Here is a 22,519-nt window from a genome sequence, read left to right on the forward strand (position 1 = left end):
GAATTTTGGGAAACTTTAACGGTGCTGCCAACTTTGGCAAAAGTCATCCCAATTTACTGTGTTGAGTTGGCATTGTACAGAAATGGACAGCAATAGTGGTCTACAAATGTTAATTTATTATTATTTTTATTAGTTTTATTTTTTCCATGTGTACAGGGGTAACACATCATACTAAATATGTAAGGTCATATCTACGTGGGTTTGATTACAGAAACTAATAAAATACTCTCTAAATAATGAAAAAAGAATAAGATAAGACTATAAGAGCAAGAAGCAATTTAAATATGTTCAGGGACCATTTTCATCTCCAGAATTAAGGATTATTTTAATGTTACATCATTGCCTTTCCTCTTTTACTTTCCTTTTTAGTTTTATTCCAGGATTCCCTATTTTTAATGTTCATACAGGGATTTCTTTAACTGAAATACCGAAGTTTCTTTGGTGTGAAAAGCTAGTACACAGGATCCTAATGAGACAATAATGTGAAATAGGAAGTAAAGGGCTAAAGGGGTAAGGAAAGCGGGAAGGGTGGGGGAAAGGTAATAAGGGAGAGGAAAAAAATATGAAAAACTGAAAAAATGGAAATAAAGTGTAAATGGGGAGGGGAGGAGGGGCTGAAGGTAGGGCAGGGACAAGGGGAAAAAATGAGAATCAAGACCTATTATGTAAAGGTACAGAATCCCAAAGATGAATGTAACTGTACTGTATACCTTTATACTCAATAAAGACAAAAAAAAAAAAAGGGCTGGGGATATAGCTCAGGGCTGAGGCCCTTGGTCTCAATCTCCAGGGTCGCAAAATGAATGAATGAATGAAGCAATTAACATTTGAATATCTACTGTGCATGGAGCTCTGTAAAAAGTGCTCATTTAGGAGTAAAAAGCTAGGAGTAAGACTTCCCAGGTCATTGACAAATTCCCACTGCCTGAATAGACAGTGGTAAATAAGGGAAAGTCTCGCAGGAGTAGAGGATCTGGAGGTCAGGTCCGGCTCTTGAGAAGTAAGGTAGGCTGTGAGGATGAGTAAAAAAGCTAGCAGCATTGAGCTTCCAGTGGCTGAGTTAGGAAGGGGCAGGTGTCAGAAGAGAAACAATCTTTCCCTGCCCCAGTCCAGCTTGTTCCCTCCTGTGGGGCCAGTCAGTAAGAAAACAAATTACAGCAGGATTAAACAAGTCAATCTTACATTGAATCTCCTAGGTGGTCATTTTCAAATGATTTTAAATTGTTGGGTGTGTACAGGTGAGACTGGAAGGAAGGTCACCTTGACATACAGCCAAAATTCAGAGGTTTGTAAAATAGTATATAGCTAGTCCCTTGCATCTTCAGATTCAGACAACCTTGGATAATATTTTTAAAAATTGCATCTGCACTGAACATGTACAGTTTTTTTCTTGTCATCCCCTTCACAATACTGTATAATAATTATTTACACATTAATTGCATTGCATAAGGTATTTAAGTAATCTAGGGACGATTTAAGGTGTGAAGTATGTGGCATAATACTATGCCACTTTATGTAAGGGACTTGAGCTTGGAGGAGGATTTTGCCTTGTGAGATGGTTGGAATCCTGTAATCAACATGCCCTGCAAGGCTTATTGTTTTCTAAAGAAAATTGAATCAAGTTATCTTTTTATGTTTCTAAAAGAAGTCAGCTGACTTGAAGCTGGGGAATTTGCAGCTATAAACACTTTGTCCTTTAGTCTCTTTGAGAAAAAAAAACTTGTTGGAGTGAGTTCTCCCCATGCTGGGGAGGAAGGTGGGGACCAGGAAAAAGAGCAGTTATCAGCTACAGGAGGACGGGAGATAGTCTGCAGAAAGTCTGCTGATCCTTCCAGAACTGCTGCCTCCTCCTTGAGTGAATGGCTGCACACTGAAATGGGCCACAATTTCATGGCTTCAGATGTCAGTTCTTGAAAAGGTAGTCTGGCTGTGAGCATGGGTGTATTTAAAAAACCAACTCCACAGAAAGACTGATAAAAGGAGCTTTGTATGTTTTGAAGTTGTCAGTTAAACTGGATTCTGAACAGGCGAAAATCAGTGCAGTGCAAATTTCCCAAAGCAGCAGAAAGTTTCCAACACCTTCCTTCCCTCACCATTGCAATGAGCTTGCTGAACGGTATTTTCCTTAAACAGCACAGCATCCCTTTTCCCCTATTGCAGCAAATATTTGAGACCAAGAAATACATTTAGCAAGGAGTTCAGGCTCAGATTATGATTACAAGTAGCCTCTACATTTTACATGTAGTCTCTAACACAATTTGATATTTATCTACTCAAATCACTTCCTCCATGACGAATTTTATGGAAAAAAAGTCATACACATTCCTACCCAGGGATTACTGAGACATTTTGTACTACACTAGCTCTGTTGTTGTAATTAGATAGCAGACTTGGTCCCCAATTGGGGCTGCAAATAGCAACTGCAACACAGGTTAGGACTCACAAAGTCAACTGGAAGCCATCCCTGTAATTTCAAATAAGAGCTGAGCCTCACTAATTTGAAACAAATGGAGGAAAGTGAAACTAGATGCTGAAAACTATTTTAGAACACATATTTTTTAAAGTAATTTTTTCATTTGCAGGTAGTGGGGCCTCAGTTCATGACTTCAGTTCTCTCCACGATTCTGGTCACAAACGAAACTGAGTGAGAACCGAGTCAGATTTCCCCATAAGATCAACATTGAACCTAACCATTGAATCTGCTTGAGTTCTCTTCCCACTCTACGACCACAATCGTGGAATTGAGTTTGTGACCCGAGGCAACACTCTTTCTATGCACACAAGTCAAAATGTGCCCATTGGAGCTTTCTGGTAGATGTTACAATTCTGTTTTGAGTATGATGGACTCAAAGGAACTGGAGCAAAGGGATTCAATCCATTACAATGGCTTATTCTAGCCATGAGACTGCAGCAGAGGGTGGTGGGAGCTTTTATCTTAACTCCAAAAAGGGTAATTCTAGGAGGAAAGGGGAACCCACCAGGGAGGGATCAAGTAATACAGTATGTTGAAGTGAATGAACAGAACAGCCTGGAAACTCACTGATACCAAGTAAGAAGTCATACAGGGTATGGCCAAGTCAAGTAGGAATTTCAGTCCTACTGGTTTAAATCAGGAAGCTGGAAGTGGAAAGAAATTCCTTGAAGAAAAAAGACATCAAAACAGAGTAATAGATTATTGATTAAACTAATGCCAGATACTCTGGGGTGTACTGTGTTGTTAAGCTGGAATGTCCCATAGGTTAGGTGTATTGAATGTGATTTTAACTTCAGCATTTTCAATTTACTGTGAATTTATTCCACTGTTAGTCCAGAAGCATCAATGTTGAACTTTGACTCTGGTTTAGTCTCTGATTTGTGGTAGAGTGTGGGGCAAATCTTTGTATTTGGATCTTTATCTGTGTAAAAGGGGTGCTGCCTTCCATGTGGGGCTGCTGTAACAAGAAAAGGTTCATGAGTGGGAAAGTGCTTTCAAATTTCTAAACACCAAAAGGATGGAAAATGGCCTTCCTCACGCTTCTATTGGTAGCCCAAAGCATGATATAGGCTACAGAATTAAACCTGTTTTTAATAATGCTATGTGGCGTGATCAGAAACATGGTCTTTGCAGGTAGATACACCTGTAATACAAATTACAGCTCTATCACATAGGCAAGTTATTTGCCTAATGTCTCTGACCCTCAGTTTTTCCATCTGCAAAACGAGGATTATAATAGTACCCATGTTTTAGGGTGTCCTTATAAAGATTAAGAGAGTTAATTCAGCTCCTGCCAATTACGAAACAAATCTTACATTTTTCATCATGGATTATTGTGAGGATTAAATGAGGAAGCAACCAATAAAGGCTCGCCGTTTTCATCATGATGACTATTGTGTGACGGATGAAGAATTATTGCTTTCTGTATGTGTAGTATTAAAGTGACTACATATGTGAATAGACACAGTCTAGGCCTAGACAATTTGCATGCATCAGTGCTGCTGCTTTCATTATCAGTTCCTCTGAACATTCTGAGGATGTCTTCTGTTATGCCGATTACTGGCTTGGAATTGTGGAAAGGAGCTTGAACTTGTTGGTCACAGAGATAGTATGGTAGGTGGGGGAGGAATAGTTTATTGAAGTACATACAGTTGGAATCAGTATAGTCCTCATTGTCGTCAGATTCTATAAAAACAAGCAAGTTCCAGAATGAAAAACTGCATATTGTGCAAGATGGATTTTAGAGTATGGGAAAAAAGGAGAGAATTTTTCATTGAGAGAGACTGGCAAGTTAGGGTTTTAGAGGGTTTGGTTTGAGCTACTTCAGAGTTTTTTTGTTTGTTTGCTTGCAGTATTAGAGATTGAACCCAGGGTTTTAGCACTCACCTATATTCTTAGGCCATTTTTATTTTTTATTTTTTTATTTTTAAGACAGTGTCTTGATAACTCAGAACTTGCCCAGGCTGGGATTGAATTTATGATCGTCCTGCCTCAGCCTCCCAGAGTGTTGGGATTATAGGCATGCTCCACCTTGCCTCATTGCTTTGTTTGTTTGTTTGTTTTTAAAGTCCAGATGGAAGATCACATGATTATGATTTTGACTCAAAGCAAAAAATTTGTTTACAGTGCCTTCTCTTGGGTGATTTGTCAGAAGCATGGTCTAGAGGCACCACAGTAGAGCAGCGCCATGTGTTTTATGCCAACCAGGAACACTGTGTCCCTCACTGCTCTGTCCACCAGCCATTTTGCACACTCCCACATTTTCATCTGCCTGCACACAGTATCGTTCTTGGTTTCATAATGCTTGGAGGACTTGTAAGAAATTGTTTTCTGAACAAGCATTGGGGGCATTGCTGTAGCTCAGTGATTTTTTAGCTCTTGCTGTAACTACCATACTATCCAGTTTCTGATGTGTATGCTTTGAAGTTAGACCCATGTCAGACTCTGGCTTTGCTGCTTATGAGCAGTATGCTTCTTGGACAAGTCTTTTGTATCTCTCAGTCTTTCCATTTGTCACCTCGGTCTCAGTTTCCTCATTTGTAGAATGGGAATACTAATACTAATACTGCCTATCGTCCAGCTGGTAAGATTAAAGGAGATACTATGCATGGAAAGTTTTTAGCACTGTGCCTGGTTACTTAGCACATAGCAAACTGTTGAAAAATGGTAAATTATTTTCATTAGCAGTAATAATTGATAGAACATAGCTCTGTGTCTGGCACACAGTGAATATCCACTTAAATACCAGTTATCTATATATTTTCTTATTCTTGCTCATGTCTCTAGGAACTTACATTGCCAAAGAAAACATTTAAATTGAGAGTTGAAGGGAGAGATGTGGAAATTAGCAGGACAGGGAATTGAACCGGGCAATTCTGATTTGATCAGAGATTGATAATAGGTACTCATGAGTTTTTATCTTCAAAATTCCTCTCCTTGTGTTTTACTTGAATGAATTCTGATTTCATTCTTTGAAAAAGGTAAAGTTTTCCTACATATTCCAGTGTACACTGACTTCCCTAGTCTTCCAGCTTCCTATAGCAGTTATACAAAAAATGGCTATTGGATCTTTATTGTTAGTTATGTTCCACCGATTTCACTGATTAGACTCTAACTTTCTCTAGGGCATAGACTCTTTAGGGTGGAGGGTGTTGATGTTATTGAACAATAATGGAGGTCTGAGGGTTGGAGCTGAATGGCATACCATGCACTGAGTATGTGAAAAACCCTGGGCTTGTTTCCCATCACCCAAACAAACAAAAAAAACCCCAAAACCTAAGGGTTATGTGTTGAGTGTATGTGCACGTGCATCTGCACGCGTATGCGTGTGCTTGGGCATCTGCTTCTAACTGGGAGGCACCTAAAATTATGGGAGAATGAATTTCAGAAACAAGGTCTTTGCGAGATATGTAAAATGTTTCAATGTTTCAATGTCAGAAGGTCAGAAGGGAAAAAAAGCAAGCAAACAAAACCAACAAATAAAAGGGCAGAACCCTAGGCGAGGGAGCCTTCTAGGAGAAGGAGTAGATCTCCTAAACTGCGGTACTCAAGAAGAAGTTACCTACAATGTGACAGAAATAGAAATTCTCACCATTAGCAAGGTAAGCATTTGGGTGACAGCTCTGCTATTCTGGGAGCTAGCTTTTTAAAATATTCTGTGAAGGGTAGCCCTTTACTCCCAAGGTGAATTTATAAACAATTGACTGCTTGCCAGTGTCTGAGACAGTATAGGCATGTTTTGCTGAGGGAGGACAGGCTGAGCTCTCTTCCCCTTAGGGATAGCACTTGTATTCTCCTTCATCCAGCAGTTTTCAGTTTTCACAATCTATGTACAGAACCGTGCCCCCCCATCTAAATGGGATGCCTAATTACTCACAGATACAAACATCACTCAAGCAAATTCTCAGCTTTCTTGCCAGTCTGGGGTGGAAAAGCTATGGCTCTTGCCAAAAAGAAGAATTTGGGAATAGGCCACCCGTGAGTTAAGACCTAACAGCCTAAGGCAGCGAGTGAATCCTCTCTCAAACTATCGCAGTTTCTGCATGATGCAACTTTCAGTTAATTCTGTTTTGGAGACCCGAGATTCCCTGACAATACTTTCCTTGACTGTGGTCATGTTATTCTTCTCTGAAGAAATGAGGAGATACAAAGTGTACCTGACAAACAGAATTGCTAGATTCTCAAGGATATGGTGGTTGTTTTTGATGTCTTTTGCTTTTCCCTCTCACTTGCTGCTGGTATTATTGCTCAATGGGTTTTACTCATTTGTAACATTTTTAAGCTATAGCAGGTTAGTCATCCTACTCAAATACTTGTGAGCTTTGGTTTAATGCTGTTCTTGGGTTTAATACAGTTCTGCAAAACTTTCATATTGATGAGATGATTCCCTAAACATGATCTGATTTTTGTTTCAGAATGATCTCTCTTTGCAGCTTGGAAGACAAGTTAGCAAATAGGATGGGAGTGGGAAGACAGAGTGGCTGGAGGCAGGGGGCCTGATTAAGAGTCTTTTATAACTGTGTAGGTGAGAGGTAAAAAAGACCTGAATTAGAACAAAGGAATTTAGAAGGAGATGGTGGTAAAAGAGTACTTTGGAGATAGAATTGTCAATATTTGACAATCGATTGCATGAAGAGGTGGAAGATTAAGCAAAGTTGAAGTTTATCCAGAACGGGAGGGTATCTCTATTAAATGATGTAGGAGTATCACATCATGAGGAGTACTGCGTCTGGGATAAATACTGATGAGTTCATTTTAGTTATGGTCAATTACTGTCCTGGACAGATACTTTCAGTGCTAATACTGGGAATGTCCTGGGTAAACCAGGATGAGCTGGTCATCTGAAGTTTAGGATATGCTGGATTTGTGGAGTCTGTGCACAGTATCTACCAGATGGCAGGGCAGTGGTGTCGTCTTTTAATTTGTGGATGCTTCAGTGTACATAGTTGGCTTTTTTACTACAGTCTAAGCTCCCTTAGGGGATAGAACATGATGTGTAGTTTTCATAGTGCCCACAGGAAAGGCTTTCAGTAGCATTTACTAATTTATTAGGATGGGAAAGATTGAAAGATTCCTCAGGTCACAAGTTTTCAGCCTTAATAGTATTCATGTTTTGAACTGGATAACTGTTTGCTCTAGGAAATTGTTTTGTACATCATAGGATGTTCAGTAGTTCCCTAGCCTTTACCCAATAGTTAATACTTCTCCCTCTTCAGTTGTGATAAGTCTTTCCAGTTATTGCCAAATGTCTCCTGGTGTGGGAGAGGTCACACTGACTGCTTTTGGTGATCTGGACCCATCGGTTCATCCCTCTGTCCTACATCAAGGGCTGCCCAAAGCCATTCTCAGTGGAGAAACACTGGTACCCAGTTCATAGCCCTTAGAAGGAGATGTATAGCCTTTTTATTACTTTAGTTCTGAGACCCTTAAACTTGTGCATGGATTTGTATTTGCACGTAAGCACCAAGTACTGATATGCTGCTACTATACTTCCCTTATGATCCCAAATATCAAAGCAAAACTGGAAATAGGTATAATTACAGCAGACCTTTGTAATGTTTCTGAAATCATAAGGGAAGTATTGGTGAATTTGTTCGAAGCATTTTTTCAAATATTAAATTGTAACCCTTCTCCTATCCCACTTAGACAGTGATCAAAAACTTGGAATACTGGAGAAAGAGGAAGTGTACAAAGTAGAGACACAGAAAGTTTCAGTGTCCAAGCACAGCAGAGAACTCAGGAGTCATTGGCCGTCATTCAGATCAAACCTGAAGTGTAAATATTGAAAAAAAAACCCACCTGAAATATGTCTCTGAGCTTTTACATATCATTCCAGTGGGGTTTGTATTGTTGTTATGGTCACGGGATGAACAGATGTGAATTGAGCTGGACTGGGAGAAATAAGGAAAAACCCTCACTGTCTTGTCCTGTTCCATTACATTTTGCAAGCTTCTGAAGTTCCTTTCCTGCATCGCTCTGTGAATCTTCCTATTGCTCTATAGTGAAAGCTGATAAACCAGTCAGTACATGCTAAATACTTTAAAGCAGCCAACGTTGTGCTAAGGCATAATTTATTTTTCCTAGTTCTTAATAGAAGATGTTAATCTATTCAACTAAACATTTTTCATGTTTTCTTGTATTTTGGCCCATGGCAACCCTATGAGGTATGTATTCTTTGTATTATTTTTTTTTTAATAGAGGAAGAAGTGTGAAGCTCAGAAAGGTTGAATCATATAGCAAGGGTAAATACTATACCTCTAAGGTTGATAAGGACTGAGATTCAAACTCAAATTTGTATAACTCAGGGCCTGTAGCTCTAATCTACTATGATGCATTAGTCTAGTTCCACTCCATTTTCTTTGAATTTGGGTAAATTATCTCATTTTGTTGAGTAAACAACTGAAGATCAAAGAAATATAAATGACTTGTCCAGGGAAATATGGTTGTGTTTGTGGTGATGTTAGGAAATATCTGGTTCCATATATTTTTTTTCAGTACTGGGTATTGAACCCAGGGTCTTCAAAATGAGATGCATCCCTAACCCTCCCCATTTTTATTTTGTAACAGGGTCTTGCAAGTCCCTTAGTTGCCCAGGCTGCGATCAAAGTTGCAATCCTCCCACCTCAGCCTCCCCAAAGTGCTGGGATTATAGTTGTGGACCACCATACCCAGACCTGTTTCCATTTTTTAAAATGAAGAAAAATTTTTACTTCATGCTGCTGGCTTTGTAACCACATAGATATTTACATAGTTCTTTGCCCCTAATTCCTATTCTACAGCTATTCTGCCAGTTTGCCCTGTGTAGGATGTTGATTGTTTTAACTTAGGCTTACTTCATGGCTATGAATAACTTCTGATTTTATTTTTAGAATGAAAACTCAATGATGTCAAAGGATGTTGCTATACGAGCTTACCATCATATTGTTTGTACTCTGGAGGATATCTGGTACACAGTAGTTGATCGATAAATATTTGTAGGAATGAATTACTTAATGTAAAAACTCCCTGATACTGCTGCTCAGATTAGTCCTTTTGACCAACTTCTTCACATAGCCAAATATAAGAAGTTGTTAAACCTGTAGGTTAGGCCTTGTCCTCTGAGCAGAAGTACTTACCTGCTTTTCTCTGTATAGAACTTTCAGTTAGTCCAGGCAGGGCTGATTCTGAGTCACCCTGTATGTTAAGGGGTTAGTAGTACTATGGAAGTGTAAGCTGTAACTCGATACAGATCACAAAAATTATTAGCTGGACCAAAGTAAACTCTTAATGTGGAATAAATCAAATGCATTTTATAGTTCAAAGGTTTGCAACACAAAGAAATGGTAAACGTTTGTGGAAATGGAAATGCTAATTACTCTCATTTTAGCATTGCACATTTTATACATGTATTACATTGTCACATTTTACCCTCTAAATATGTAGTTTTCTATCAATGAGATATTTGTTGACAAAAATAAAAAGAAATATTAAAAATGAAAGAAAAATGCATTGTACTAAAAAGTGAATGTATAGAAACACATATTCCAAATAAAATAATAAGGTAGTAATTTGAAACAGATTACCAGTCTTCTATCACTACGAATCCATGCAATCATTAAATAGGAATAATTTCTCATTACTTAGTCTGGATTTATCATCCCATCCTTGAGTATTCAACTGAGGACTTTAGAATCCTATAATAAGCCAAGCCAGTATCCATCAGACTGCCTACCACCTTCAGTCCAGTAGGACTGATAAAATAACTGTAGAGAGTTAATGGGGTCTACAAATGCTCAAGGTTCAGCCGTGTGAAAGTTACACAAGGCCTTTCACTGCAATTCTAGTACATCTTGGCTATCTTATTCTTAACTCCCAGTGGCACATTATGGGCAAAAGCTGTAGATGCATCTCCTTCTCTATTTGTTAAGAACTTAATATAGAATGTGAATGTCTTGAAAGAAGTTGTATAGACCACCAGGGACTGGGTGAGACTAAAATTAAATTCTAGGTTAAGTACTTACTACATAAAAAAGTCTCCCTTGCTTTCTTGGGGGAATTGCTTCCTGTGTCATATTGCAAACGTGACTGGCTGTGGGGAGACAGGAAGCAGTTTTGCTTCCTACAGCAGTGGGTAAGATAGGGGTAAAGCCTATTTCCTTTCCATGGCATTTACTGAATAACTGAGGTACTGGCAGATACAAACTAAAGGGGAGTGGTGAGGGCTACAAGGAATATGTAACTATGTGGCTGGGGCTAAAGAAACTGCAGTTTAGCCAAGGGGTAACCATTGCCTTTTAAAATTTATTTTTAAGACCGTGTCTTACTGTATACCCCAGGCTGGCCTTGAACTCGTGATCCTCCTGCCCTAGGCTCCCTGGGTTTATAGGGATAGGCCTGTGGCCACATCCAGCTCTAACTGATTTTTTTTGAGACAGGTTCTCACTATGTAGTTGAGACTAATCTGGAACTCACTATGTAGCCCAGGCTGGTCTCGAGCTCAGAGATCCTCCTGCCTCAGCCTCCCGAGTGCTGAGATTACAGGTGTTGCCACCACACCCGGCTCAACTCTAACTAATTCTTAATTAAAGGACTTGAATCTAGGCTTACTTAAGGCCTATTTTACCTAGTTAAAGTTTAGCCTAGGTAAAGCCTCATTAAGGTCTAAAAATAGTTAATGGTTAGAAAGTGCACAATTAGGTCAAACCAGAGCCTTATCATAGTTAAAACATATCGGGTCTTGTTAAACTGTTTGAATACCTATATGTAGTTAACTGCACTACAACTAATGTTTAATTAGGTTAAGGTTAATCTAATAAGGTTAATTTAGTCTGTGCCTAGTCAGAATTTCTTTAGACAAAGCCAGAGCCTAGGTAAGCCGTATTATCTGTTCATAGTAAGTGTTAGGTTAAGGCTCTGCCTAGGATTTAACATAACACTGCCTAACAATTAATAAAGCTGAGGTACTGGCTGAGACTTAAATGAGGTCTCAAATATAACTTAACTTAGCTCAAGTTCTGGCTAGTACTCAGTTCAGCTTTAATTAAACTAAAATTAGGTTTAAACTGTAAATAGGATTTAAATAGACTGTGAGTAGTCATAAATTGGGCTTAGGCCCTAAGATTTAACTGGGCTCTGATTGGACCTAAATTGTGATTAGACTCTGGCTTAAGCTTAACTGGTTTCTAACTGTACCAATACTAAGATTAGCTCTTTGCAACTCCTTACATGAAGTCTAACTTTTAACTATGCTGAGATCCTACCTAGACCAAAACCATTTTTATACATGAACTAGGCTGATGCTCTTGCTATGTCTTAACTAAGCTCTGACTAGACATAAACTAGGCTTAGACCCTTTCTAGGGCTTGATTGGCACTGAATAGAACTAAACTAGTCTTTAGCCCTAAGACTTAGCCAGCTTATTCATAAACATAATTTTATCTTAGGGCGTAGTTAAGACTTAGAAGCTAGGTCAAATAAGACACAGTGAAATCTAGTTAAATTCTAGGGAGAGCCCAGGCTAGTTAAAGACTAGTCAGAGCCAATTTAATAACTAGACAGTACCTAAGACTAGTTTCTAACATAGTTAAAGCCCATTTAAGCTCCAAGCATTGCTCAACCTGGGTTATGTTTAGTCAGAACTTAGTTAAGACTTAGCTAGTGCCTAAGTCTATTTACAGGCTACTTATCCTAGTTAAAGTCTAGTCAGTTCAGTTACGGCTTAGTCAGGGCTTGAACATAGTTAAGATTTAGACACAGTATAGTTAGGCCTAATGAAAAACTTAACATAGTAAAGGCCTTTGAGAATCCCTTTAAGGTTTAGTCAAAGACTAAGTCTAGTTAAAAGCTAGCTAGTTTGGCTAAGACTTTTACAGAATATTTTTAAAGCATATTCAATGACTAAACCTAGTTTAAATTTAGTCAGACCTCAGTTAAGCCTTAGCAATTACTTAAGTCTGAGTGTTAAGCAATAGACAGGACATAAACCTGATTTAGACCTAATCAGGACCTATGCTTCCATGATTCCTATCTATAGTTTAGAGAAGTCCTAGCTAACCAGAGTGTAAATAAGGTATACTTAAGTCTGAAGTCTAAAAAGGGGCCTTAGTCCAAGTACTAGTCACAACCCACTTAAAGCTTTCCAAGTATCTAAACCTAGTTTAGATTTATTTGAAGGACAATTAGGCACTAGCGAGGGCTTATGCCTAATATATACCTAGCCAGATTCTGGTTAGGCCCTTGACAAGGCCTAAGCTTTGTTTAGGTCTAATCAGAATCTGATTAAGTCTTAATTTCTAAACTTTGGTAATCATAGTGCAGTTAAGTCTTTGCAAGGTCATAAATGTGGTTTAGTCTTATTCAGAAATTAGTTAAGACTCAGCTAGGCCCTAAGCTTTGTTAAGCTATAATTAAGTCTAGTAAAGTTTTAGGAATGTGCTGGGCCAGTTAATTGGTACAGCCCACTCTATGAATTGGTAGAGACCTCTCTACCTAGACCTCTAGCAGGTCTAGGCAGTAGTGAAGCCTAGTTCATGTCTGGTCAGAGCTCAGCTAAGCTTCAGCAAGGGCCTAAACCTAGTTTACATTTATTCAGAGCCAAGTTAAGTCCTTGCCAGGACCTAACCATAATTAAGTGCTGGTTGTGCTATATTTGCATCCTAAATATAGTTTAGACCTATTCAAAATTTAGAAATGACTCAGCTAGGGCTTAAGATATGAGTGAGTCTACTTAAGGTTTATGATAGGTTTCATCTTAGTTATATATTAATCAGAGGCTACTTAAGTATTAGCCATTACCTAAGCAGAGCCCAGTTAAAGCCTACCTAGGGCCAAACTCTAGGTAAGGACTAGACAGCCCAGTTAATACCCAGACAGAGCTTAGGTCTACTTAATGTCTAGTTAGCTCAGTTAAAGTCTTGCCAGCCCTTTTAAGGCTCAGTCAGGGCCACTTAAGGCCATAATACCTCTGCCTACTTTAGGACTAGTTAGAGTTCCCTTATGCTCTAGGCAATGCCTAAGTCTAGGTTCTGTCTATTCAGAGCTTAGTTAAGACTTGAAAATAGGGTGAGCTCCCCTATGACCTACTTAACCCAGTTAAATTTTAGTAAGACTCTTTAAGGACAGTCACAGTGTAAACATAGTTAAGATATAGTCAGAGCATAGTTAGGCCCACCTAGTCAGATCCTCATAATACTGAAGGCTTCTCAATTCATAAAGATATAGCCAAAACCTAAGTGTGATTAAAATGAGCTAACTTGATTAGGACCTCTTCAAAATCTTTGTAAAGTGCACCTAGTGACACACTCTCTCTCTCTCTCTCTCCTCCCCCCCCTCTGTCTGTCTCTCTCTGTCTCTGTCTCTGTCTCTGTCTCTCTCTCTCTCTCTCTCTCTCTCTTGTCCTAACCCTTTTAAAAGTCTGGGCACAACCCATTTAATCTTAGCCTACGTCTAGTCAGAATTTCTTTAGACAAAGCCAGAGCCCAGGTAAGCCCTAACTATTATCTGTGCATAGGTAAGTGTTAGTAAGAGGCTAGTTTAGCCCTAGAAAGTGCATAAACCTAGTTTAGGGCCTCTTAGTACCCATTTAAACCTCAGAAAAACATAAAACTTGCTGAGGTTTGGTTAGATCCAAGTGAAACACTATCCTGGACCTATGCCAAATTTAGGTCTAGACATAATCCCCTGACATCCTATCCAAGACCCAGATATAGCTTAGATCTCCTCATAATACAACTCTATCTCAGACAGAGTTTAAGCCTAGTATAATCTGAGCTGAGTTCAGCCTTGGCCAGTAGCTATGTCTATTTAAGTGGTAGTGAGAACCCAGGTAAGCCCTAGCCATGGAAATAACCAAGGTTTAGGTTAATAAGATCTTAATTAAGACTTTGCACTTGTCCTAACCCTTTTAAAAGTCTGGGCACAACCCATTTAATCTTAGCCTACGTCTAGTCAGAATTTCTTTAGACAAAGCCAGAGCCCAGGTAAGCCCTAACTATTATCTGTTCATAGGTAAGTGTTAGTAAGAGGCTAGTTTAGCCCTAGAAAGTGCATAAACCTAGTTTAGGGCCTCTTAGTACCCATTTAAACCTCAGAAAAACATAAAACTTGCTGAGGTTTGGTTAGATCCAAGTGAAACACTATCCTGGACCTATGCCAAATTTAGGTCTAGACATAATCCCCTGACATCCTATCCAAGACCCAGATATAGCTTAGATCTCCTCATAATACAACTCTATCTCAGACAGAGTTTAAGCCTAGTATAATCTGAGCTGAGTTCAGCCTTGGCCAGTAGCTATGTCTATTTAAGTGGTAGTGAGAACCCAGGTAAGCCCTAGCCATGGAAATAACCAAGGTTTAGGTTAATAAGATCTTAATTAAGACTTTGCCTGGGCGTAAGCCTCATTTAGGTATAATTTAGTCTAGTTTAGGAAGGGGTTTAGCCTAGTTGTCCCCACATGAAGACTTAGGGAATATCAAAGTCTACCTTAACTTATAGTTAGAACCCAGTTATGTCCTAGCTAGTGCCAAAGCTGATGTTGTCATTCTTAGTTAAGAATTAGAAATTGTCCTAAGCCTACTTATGGCCTAGTTAAACAAGTTAACATCTAGGCAGACCCATTAAGGCCTAGTCATAGGCTAAACATAATAAGCTCTAGTCAGATCATAGCCCTAGTTAGAGCCTTGTTTGGATCATAGAGAATTAGTGCCTTTGTCAATATATCATACTATTAGTGAGATTCAGAGATGGAGTTTTAATCTATATTTGTACTCAAAAGCCACTTTTTATACTAAAGTAATACAGCATCTCCCCATAATTAAAAATTGTCTAAATCCTTTTGGGATTCATTAGATGCTGTTTGGTGACCCTGGTAGTAGAGCTGACTTGGCAGTAGAGTCAAGCTTCAACCACTTACTTTTCCCTGATCTGGGAAAGACGGTTGTGAAAAGGGCATTGAAGACAAACCTGCTCTATTCAGTCATTCTTGGAGGGTTATTGGATACATCCTCCAGTAATGACATTCTAGGGGCTAGGGAAAGTGGGCCAGGCCTTCCTCTCTCTTACAGTGGCTTTAAGTGTAAGGAGGCACTGAGGTCTTGGCTTGTCTCTTTCTGGTTGGACCATTTCTGTTACGTCCTGTAAGCTTACCAGGGGTGACAGGTGATCTCTATTAAAAAGTATGTACAAGCCAGGCGTGGTGGCGCATGCCTGTAATCCCAGCACTTGGGAGGCTGAGGCAGGAGGATCACTGTGAATTCAAGACCAGCCTCGGCTACATAGTGAGTTCCAGGGCAGTCTCAACTACATAGTAAGATCCTGTCTCAAAAAAACAAAGAAAACAAAAAAAAGCATGTACATAAATATAGTTGTATCTTCCACTGTGTTATCCTGAGAACACGATAGTTGTTCACTCCTACAGAATGCAGCAGCCTCTGGATTAGATGCCAATGGTGGTGGTGTGCCAAGCATGAAGTAGCTTGCTGTCCACTTGCCAAGTGAACACCAGCTTCCTGTTGGGTGGTACATTTAGAAGGACAGTCTTCACTCTCCTTATGTGGCTGTGTCAGTGGGGGAGAGCTTTCAACAGGCATTTAGTGGCTTAGATGATATACAGTAGAAGAGGTCACTGGGATGTACTTTAGGCCACATGCTTTCTTGGACTATAATTTTACCTTTTGTGTTATTATGTTGCTGTGAATAACTGTTTGGCTTATGTATTAATTCAAGGACTAAGAATAATATCAATAAGAATGAAAATGGGGAAAGGGGAACTAGAAGAGGAGAAAGGGAGAAGAAAGGATGGGAATTTTAAAAAAGCTATATTAGGTACATGTACCAACTCCCCAAGATGATTGTAAATGCATGTACTGCAATCATATACTAAAAGAATAAAATTAAAAAAGAAAAAGAGAAGAAAACAGAGGTGGTTAAGAAGAAACAAACAATTTATTCCACTGAGTAACTGGGATATTAAAATTGTGGTTTCTCTCTTGGAGAGTGTGTCATTTGGGAATCATATTCTCTGATGTTTACAGAGCAATTCTCTGCATAAGTCAGGTCTTTAAATGACTTTATGTTTGTGTTTCCATGTCCTGGAGAAACACATTATTTTGAGGCACTGAAATAACGGCACACACAGGGTAGATGTCTATCCTAGCAAAGAGTTTGGAAGGATTTTTCTAAGCAGAGGGGCTTTGTAGTGTTGTTGGAGGCCATGGAAAGAGAGCACCAAATGAGGTTGATGTTCTACAACACACCAGCTGTGTGCCTTTGGGCAGATCATTTTGCTTCTTTGGATTTTGATTTTCCTCAATAAAAAAATGAAGATAATAAAGCCCATATTGCTCTACCCACTTCACAGTAATTGTGAGACACTATGAAAGCATTAGAAAAAGACATGAAATGTTATACAAATGTAAGGAATACCTATTTATTAAATACCTACTATGTGCTAGGCATTATTCCTTTTTGGTGTTTTTGAGACAGCATGTAGCTCTTCAAGCTGGCCTTGAATTAACTGTGTAGCCCAATGTGACCTCAGACTTGTAGCAATCCTCCTGCCTCAGCCTCCTGAGTGCTAGGATTAGAGGTGTATGTCCCACACCTGGCTCAGACACTATTCTTGTACTCAGACAAAACCAAAGTTCCTACCTTCATGGAGCCTCCGTTCTAGAGAGGGACAACAGATAATAAATGGTAATCATAACGAATAAGTATACTATATAATATGTATAGAAGGTGAAAAATTCTAAGAAAAAATGTAGAAATAGAAAATATTAAGGAAGACTCAGGAGTGCCAGGGTGTAAAGGGCGGCAGCTCAGTTTAAAACTGATGGTGTGCAAAGCCCTCAGTGAGAAGACAAGATAGAAGAATTTGGAGGAAGTGAGGGATTTAGCTGTTTTGATGTCTAAGGCAAGACCATTTCAAGCAGATGGTATAGCTGTGCAAAGCACATAGATAGGGAGTTTGCCTGGTGAATTTGAGGAATGACAAAGGTCAGAGTGGCTGGAACATGGGGAGATAGAAATAAAAGATGACGTTGCAGATTATATTTTGGAGGATCAAGTAAATCACCATGTGAGGACTTGCATTACATTCTGGAGAAAATGCAGAGTCATCAGAAGGGTTTTTATTTTGTTTTGTTTTGTTTTACAGTTTGTTGAGACAGGATCTTGCTTTGCTGCCCAGTCTGGCCTTGAACTTGCCATCCTCCTGAATAACCTTCCTGAGTGCTGGGATTATAAGTGTGAGCTGCTATACCTGGCCATTAGAAGGTTTTAAATAGACAGCAACATGATCTAACTTCCATTTTAAAGGAATCATGCCGGGTTTTGTGTTGAGAAGAGACTATGATAATGAGGCTGTTAAGTAATGAAAAGGAGAGGGGCTTGATGGAAGCTTATGAGGACAGGTGCTCAGACTGTGAGTATGCTTTAATGGCAGAACCAACAGAAAGGATTTCCTGGTAGATTGGCTATGGATTGTGGACAAAAGTGTCAAAGATAAAACCACGAATTTTTAACTTGAGTAATTAAGAAGATAGAATTGCCATCCATTACCATTGAGATGGTAAAGATTATAAAATAAGAGTAGATTTTGGAAGGAAGAACAAGGATCCAATTTTGGACATATCGAGTTTTAGACATTGCAAATAAATGTGAAAAGGAATTAGAAATACAGTAGGATTATGGAGAAAATTCTGAGCTGGCTTAATAAATGTTTGAGCCATCTTCACATAGATATTATTTACAGCCCATATGAGATCACCAAGAGTGTAACTATAGGTAAAGAAGAGGGGGACTAGGAAGTGCTTGACCATATAAAATATTTTTATAAGGAAAAATAAGATAATTGAAATTGATAATTGGATTTAGTAGCCTGGGAAGTGGCTGATGATTTTAACAAGGGTAATTAGGTGAAGTGGCCATTATATTTCATTAAAAGTGTGTTTTAGAACATAAATATTTAACCTGGTAATACTAGTCACAAAAGATGAGAGACATTTTGTTCTTATCAAGTGAGCCTGCCTTGAGAATCTCCTACCTGTAGCTAATATGAAAAAGAAAATCCTATGAGGAATCCTACCAGGAAAACTCCGTCTTTCTACTTGAACAGCACGGTGCTTTGATATTTAGAGAGCTGTCACGACAAGGCAGAATTATGATGCTGGTGTGTTTTGCTGAGTGTAAAGTATACAGGCAGTGGGTTTCACTCTTACCCATATTTAAAATACTAACCTTTGCCTCCTTTACAAATCTTGAAAATTAGAGGTAGGAAGTCTTCAGAAGCCAAGGAAACAAACTCAAAGATGAAGCATTTTTCTTTTTAGGATGTTAGAATATGTTTTTTCTTCCTCTATTTTTCCAGTTTATTCTGAGTATATCTATTTAAGATGCAGAAGATAGGAAGTAGGAGACCCAAGTACTCTTATCTTGTTTTTTATTTTCATGGTTTTAAGATGATTCTTGTTCATCTAGGCTTCTGATATCTTTTGTTCTTACTAGGGCTTTCTAATGCACTGGGGATTGAATTCAGGGCCTTGCAATGCTAGATAAGTGCTCTACCACTTGAGCTACACCCTAGCCTAAAGGAAATTTTTTTCATAAAGCATTTTTTTTTCTAGTGGCTTAGAAGCATGTGTTCTGCCATATCTATTCCACTCTCATGGTGCTGCTGTTTTAACACAGGGCCTCGCTCTTGCTAGGTGAGCATTCTACCAGTAAACTAGTATGTGGTCAGTCCCCTGGTTTTTCTTCTTCTAGTAATTTGGACATCGCCAGAGCAGGATAATATAGGCCACAGTGTAATGGACCGTGTAAAGGTCTGAAGGTCTAAAGAATCAGCATCTTATCCTTCCTCTATTACTCAGCTGTGTAATCTCCACAGGTTGCTTAGCTTCTTTGAGTTTTTACTTCTTCCTCACTTGTAAAATAGGAATAATCCAAGAGGCATAGGTTTATGTAGGTTAATGTGTGTGAACACTCTTGAGGATATAATTACCAAGAGGAAACTATAAAACACTGGAATGAGCTACAGAGGATGATTATGGAATTGTATTTTGAAGTCATTAAAAATGCAAAGACCCAGCCTTTGGCAAGCAGGCAGTAAGCAGGTTTACAGGCAGAGGGAAGAATTATATGATCTCTAATCTTTCCTATTCATAAAATTAGTGAATCTCGTCTCTCTTGGCAAGCTCTCATTTGCCCCAAAAATAGGACATGAATGATGCTTAAACTTGCACTTGTCAAATTTCTGAGAGTTGTTCCTAAGGTTCAGGATTAAATGCAAGCTAAGATGGTAAGGGATAGAAGGCCCTGATGTTCATTCCCCTTCTTACTGAAATGACTCACATAGGAAGACTTGAAGGTCTGGATTAGTTTGTGTGAAGTCAAGTTAAACAGAAGGTAATGAACTTTCATTATCTTGCCTCAGTGATCTTGCCAATTACTTCCCAAGTGAATGTTTTCGAGGAGTAGCTGGTTAATATTTGGAATGCATCACTGCCTGATACCAAGTAGAGAGCTTCCTCTGTGCTGCTGATGTGTAATGCAGGCATAGCTAACACTTAGTTCGCAGTGTAGTCAGTTTTTGCTAGCTCAGAAATGGTGCTTGTGAAGCTCATGCTGCTACAGCCCTGCCAGAGCTCAAAACCAGAGTGAAAAAGTGTTCCAAATGTGGCATTGTGTTAGGTCGGGAAGATTTGCTTATCCCACAGATACCCTATAGGAATGGTGACAAAACTATGGTACACGTGCCACGACAGGCTGTTTGTATCACTGAAAGCTCTCAAAGGTTTGCCATCACTGCCATAATGCCTGTGATTGCTCTAAAGGGATCATGTGTGAACTACAGCCATACAGTTCTGTCCCCTTGTATCCTAATTCAAGTTTAAAGTCATCCTCTAATATTAGTTATAACAATGATATTAATTTTATCTCTGGTACTTTTTTCACATTTATATAATGCCCATAGCCATCTCCTTCTTTTTAGGGACCGCTGATCAGTAGCCAGGAGGGTACCACACCCTGTGTCCTGGATCCTGGGACTTCTCCAGAATAGCTATATTAGCTAACATTTCAGTATTTACTATATACAAGAAAGCATGCTAAACTTGTCATGTTCAACTCTTGTAATTCTCATGACTTACTACATTTATTTTATAGATGAAGAAACAGGCAGAGTAATTTAGCAAATTTCTGGCTAGTAGGTAGTGAAGTTAGGATTCAAATATAGGTCTGTTTGATTCTAGGTCCCACACTCATTATCACTAGCATCATTTTGCCATCTCTCTAAAAAAGAACATTGTTATTTTCTGACAAGCAAATACAAATTTGAGGAAAATGAAAAAATGGAAATAAAGTTTCTGTAAATAGGGAAGGGAGGAGGGGGTAAAGGGACGGGAGGGATAAGGGGAAAAAATGAGAACCAAGACCTGTCATGTAAAGGTACAAGATCCCAATGATGAATGTAACTGTACTGTATACCTAAAATGTACCATAAACTCAATGAGGAAAAAAAAAAACTGACGGAAGACTTGGGAATAGAGTCACTTTACTTGTTACATCTAGGTTCTGTTTTCATTTGCTTTATTTTATTTAGGCCCTGTCTTCTGCACTGGTAAAATTTAAAAACCAAAATTCTTTCTTAAAGTGCAACATTTCTTTGCAGACTGTCTGGAGTCCAGGGGCATCTCACAGCAGCCAAGATTTTGGGACAAGATGTCGCAGGCTGCCACCAAGTCAAAGATGGGTGGCTGTCCTTATGTTCAAATGGTGTTTTCAGGAAATTTTGTGTCTGTCTAGAAAAACAACTAAGAGATATTTCAAAAGTGGTTGTTTTCTGCAGTGACTATGTTGTTTTTCTGAAGGGCATGCAAGAATATGTGAGTCTGTAGCAATGAGCAAATTTAAAGGAAGAGGAAATAAATTCAGTAGAATTTGGTGTAAATTGACCATAAGGATGTATTTTACTAGCCCTTATTTGAGTTTCTGTTTGGAATTTTTCATATATTTTTAAGAAGGGCGTGTTTAGCTCTTCAGCTGCATATTTCTTTCCTTTTTCTTTCTTTGATAAATTAAAGATGGTTCATGGGGATTTTAAATGTCAGATCCTATACCCAGCAAATGCCTTATTGCAGTTTTTTTAAAGGCAAAGATTTGCAGCTTTTCAAAAAAGAGTTTAAAGGGTAAATCCTATCACTTTGTTTATTGTAGAGATGTTACTGCTATGTCAAAATTATAAAATCTGTCCTTTGGGGACAAGGTCATCTTGATGTTTCCTCAGAAATTATAGGGTAATGAGAAGTTATAAATGTTTAGGGTACTTGTTTTAAAAATCTAGATTGATGCTCGACATGGTTGTGTGTGCCTTTAATCATAGCACTCTGGGAGGCTGAGGGAGGAGGATTGAAATTTTGAGCCCAGTGAGGGCAACACAACAATTTAGTGAGACTGTCTCAAAATTTTTAAAAAATGACAGAAAAAAAGGACCAGGGACGCAGCTCAGTTCAAAGACTGGGTACAATCCACAGTAACGCACACACACACACACACACACACACGCACGCACACACACACACACACATCTAAATTGAATGCATGTACCCAAATGGTGCTGCAGCACTACAGAATGCAACACTATGAAAAAATTTCTTGTCTTCAAGTAGGAAACTGATGCCTGTACTCACCAAAGGCACATTTTTTTTTTTTCCGGTATAGAGCTTCAAACTCCACCTGCCACTGAGCTACATCCCCATCCCATCCAAAGGCCCATTTTAATCTCCCACGCAATTGCTTTTGTTCTCCTTGGATATGAGCTAATGTACCTTGCCTAATGCAGAGAAGCGTATCAACTATAAACATAGACCTGAAGGATTTGGATGCCTTTTCTCCCTTTTCCCCCTACTGGTAGACATTTATTTCGAGATTTCCAATTAGAAGCACCAAAAAATAGCAAGGTAGGACTTTCAGCTAAAAGAAAAATTGTTGGCCTTTGATATAGTTATGCTGACACAAATGGAGAGAGAGAGAGAGAGAGAGAGAGAGAGAGAGAGAGAGAGAGAGAGAGAGAG

At 38.9% G+C, this 22,519-nt stretch overlaps 2 protein-coding genes across 8 annotated transcripts in view; one reads left to right on the plus strand and one right to left on the minus strand.

The window, feature by feature from the left end:
* Trpc5 (transient receptor potential cation channel subfamily C member 5) overlaps positions 1–22,519 on the minus strand; it is a 294,853-nt gene that overhangs the window by 78,093 nt on the left and 194,241 nt on the right. The gene's annotated exons all lie outside the window — the stretch shown is intronic.
* The window catches only part of Trpc5os (TRPC5 opposite strand), a 97,815-nt gene that overhangs the window by 3,053 nt on the left and 72,243 nt on the right, over positions 1–22,519 (plus strand). Inside the window, exon 1 of one of the 4 annotated variants that reach the window (XM_010603091.1) lies at positions 5,970–6,075. The exons of the other annotated variants lie outside the window; for them this stretch is intronic. The gene's annotated coding sequence lies outside the window, so the exon portion shown is untranslated. Of the gene's footprint in view, positions 1–5,969; positions 6,076–22,519 lie in introns of those variants that run through there. 4 annotated transcript variants of the gene reach the window in all.

Source organism: Fukomys damarensis, unplaced genomic scaffold (assembly GCF_012274545.1).
Source record: "Fukomys damarensis isolate Sample0158 unplaced genomic scaffold, DMR_v1.0_HiC HiC_scaffold_39, whole genome shotgun sequence".
Classification (NCBI taxonomy): Eukaryota; Metazoa; Chordata; class Mammalia; order Rodentia; family Bathyergidae; genus Fukomys; species Fukomys damarensis.